Raw genomic sequence first — 3,608 nt, 5'->3', positions numbered from 1 at the left:
AGGCCCAGGGCTCCCCTCCTCTATGAAGCACCCCTGCTCTATGCAACATGATGCTGCGCATCCCAGGTGCTTCAGCTCCAGCTGTGGCTAAAAGGGGTGAATGTACAGCTCAGGCTGTTGCTTCAAAGGGTGCAAGTTCCAAGCCTTGGTGGCTTACATGTGGTATTGGGCCTGCAGGTACACAGATCAAGATTTAAGATTTGGGAACCTCCTCCTAGATTTCAGAGAATGTATGGAAATGCCTGGATGTCCAGGCAGAGATGTGCTGCAGGGGTGGAGCCCTTATGGATAACCTCTGCTAGGGTAGTGCAGAAGGGAAATGCGGGATGGAAACCCCCACATAGAGTCTCCACTAGGGCACTGCCTAGGGTAGCTGTGAGAAGAAGGCCACCATTCCCCAGAATGGTAGATCCACCAACAACTTGCACAGTGCACCTGGAAAAGCCACAGACACTTAACACCAGCCTATGAAAGCAGCTGGGAGGGGAGCTGTATCCTGCTAAGCCACAGAAGTGGAGCTTCCCAGGGCCATGGGAGCCCAGCTCTTGCATCAGCATGACCTGAATGTGAGACATGAAGTCAAAGGAAATCAATTAGGAAATTTAAGTTTAATGACTCCCCTATTGGATTTGCAACTTGCATGGGGCCTGTAACCCCTTTGCAATAGAAAGTTTGGGTATTACAACAGACGATGTCACCTAGAAAACAGACCAAAATAAAAGATATGGAACATAGAAGAAAAGATAAGAAAATTACTGCATCTAGTTCAGGAAGTTCAACATCCAGCAAATAAGAGTTGTGGAAAGAGAAAACAGAGCAAATAGAGGAGACAATTTTTTCAAAGAGTACAGACAAAATTTCTCCAAATTAAAGGACATGGATTTCCAGATTGCAAGAGTTAATGAGTGCCTGGAAAAATATATTACAATGAACTCTATCAAGATACATCATCCTGAAAGTTTACTACAATTGAAATAAAGCATTCTAAAACTTCTCAACAAAAGCATTGAAATCCAGAAGACTTTGAGCAATGTCTTCTAAAATGTAAGATAAATTTATTTGCAACATAGAATTCTATAGCCAAACCACTCAAGAATAAATGTAGAATAAATACAGTTAGAAATACTAGGTCTTAAATAATTTATCTTCCAGTGGAGGGTTTGCCTCACAAAATACAGGTATAAACCAAGAAGGAGAAAACTAGGTTCCAACACACAAGAAACAGGAAAAGGGAATTCCTCGAATTTTAGTAAAATGAAGTCAAGAGACCTGTGTAGCCCACCTAGAAAGCAATCACCCTAGGCTAGGACAGAACAAAGGGCTACAGGAAAAATATCAAACAATTGTATTGATAAACTTCTATGTGTTTATAGCCATTGGGAAAAGTTTTATGATTCTTAAAATTTTTTTGAAAATGAATTAATGCTAAGTATATGAAATATTAAACAAAAAACCAAGGCAATTATATATTCATAGGCTGCATGAACAAAAAGTTGGACAGAAAGGAGATATAATCACAATTTTCTATGTGGCTCAGTAATAATAGTTACATAGTTCATAATAAAATAACCATGAATATTAAGCTAACCACAAATTGTGATTTAAATATATTGGAAAAACAGGATGAGAGGAAGTGAAGGTGAGGAAAGGAAGATGGGCATGCAGGGAAAATAGATTCTTAATTTCCATTTGGAAAAGATAGTAGCTAATGTTTAATTTTGAAAAAAAATTTTAAAATGGCCACATATACTGGTATTTAGAAATACGGTAGTAAATACAAAAAAAAAATCCAGCTAAAAATGCTTAAACAGGGTACTTCCAGGGAGCGGAAAGGAAAAATGGGGAAAGGTATAGATAGTGGATTGCTATTTTTCACTATCAGGTTTATGGAACTATTTGACCTTTAAAAATTATTCATGGAGAGCAGATCACCTGAGGTCAGGAGTTTGAGACCAGCCTGGCCTAGTGAATAACTTGGGGAGCTTCTCTACTAAAAATACAAAATTAGCCAGGTGTGGTGGCACATGCCTGTAATCCCAGCTACTTGGGAATCTGAGGCAGGAGAATTGCTTGAACCTGGGAAACGGAGGTTGCAGTGAGCTGAGATCGAGCCACTACATTCCAGCCTGAGGAATAAAAGCAAAACTCCATCTCAAAAAAACCCAAAAATTATTCACATGTATAATTAAAATATTTTGTTGAAATATGCATACATAAATGTTCACATTTGCATATAAAATTTTGATTTAAAAAATACATTTAAATAAGTCAAAGGAACCATAAGAGGCTTTACAGGTGTGGCCTTGGGCATAATCTACTGTCGATGGAAACAATGAGCCACTACAAGTATTTCTTTTTTTTTTTTTTGAGATGGAGTTTCGCTCGTTACCCAGGCTGGAGTGTAATGGCGCAATCTTGGCTCACCACAGCCTCTGCCTCCTGGGTTCAGGCAATTCTCCTGCCTCAGCCTCCTGAGTAGCTGGGATTACAGGCACGCGCCACCATGCCCGGCTAATTTTTTGTATTTTTAGTAGAGACGGGGTTTCACCATGTTGACCAGGATGGTCTCGATCTCTTGACCTCGTGATCCACCCGCCTTGGCCTCCCAAAGTGCTGGGATTACAGGCGTGAGCCACCGCACCCAGCTACTACAAGTATTTCTGAAGGTATGATTCCAGGAGCATTGGTCTGTGGTTCTCAAGCACTTTGGAGTTTTCTGAAGAAAAAGCAATAAACAATATTACTCATTCTTTTGAAATAAAAGATTAACTGTGACTTTCTCAGAAAACTGGTTGCATTCTTAAAAATTTTACAGTCTTTTTTTTTTCTATACTGTTCTGAAGGTACATCAGCAATCTCAGTCTTAACGAAGGATTTGAACTGCTCATTTTGACTAAAGTTCAGTTGACCAGATATAGATTATTTTTGCCTTTGGAGTTATTTCTATGTGATTGTTTACTTTTGTCAAACTTAACAACATGGCCCTTAGAAGCCAAAAGTTAGTAATGAAAATAGTAATCAAAATAATAACTACTGCTAAGAATAATTTAGCTGTTCTAGGTATTTGCTGACATCATTTGTTTGGGCTAAGCCTAATTTCGAGCTTTTAAAAATGAACAATAAGTGGAAATTTCAGAATTCCCAGGAACCAGTAATTAGTGAAGTAGTCTGCTGCTCCTTTTTCTCCATGGCAGTGCCCCCTAACCTTGCCTGCACACTAGAATCACTTGGGGAGCTTCTAAAGTTCCAGTCCCCAGGCCACACTGCAGAACAGGTAAGTCAGAATCTCTGGAGGTGGGGCCCAGGCATTGGTATTATTGAAACTCCCCAGATGATTCCAACATGCTGACAAGGTTGAGAACTACTCAACAGAAAATCATAACAAACAACATTTAGATACTATCACATTGGTTTCAATCCTTTTCTTTTCTTTTTCTTTTTTCTTTGAGTTGGAGTTGCTCTCTTGTAGCCCAGGCTGGAGTGCAGTGGTGCGATCTTGGTTACTGAAATCCCCATCTCCCAGGTTCAAGCGATTCTCCTGCCTCAGTCTCCCAAGTAGCTGGGATTACAGGCACCCGCCACCACGCCCAGGTAAGTTTTTGTATTTT

The sequence above is a fragment of the Sapajus apella genome, unplaced genomic scaffold, assembly GCF_009761245.1.
Source record: "Sapajus apella isolate SASKATOON/1434 unplaced genomic scaffold, GSC_monkey_1.0 scaffold4, whole genome shotgun sequence".
NCBI lineage: Eukaryota > Metazoa > Chordata > Mammalia > Primates > Cebidae > Sapajus > Sapajus apella.
Note: the sequence above shows the minus strand (reverse complement) of the source record.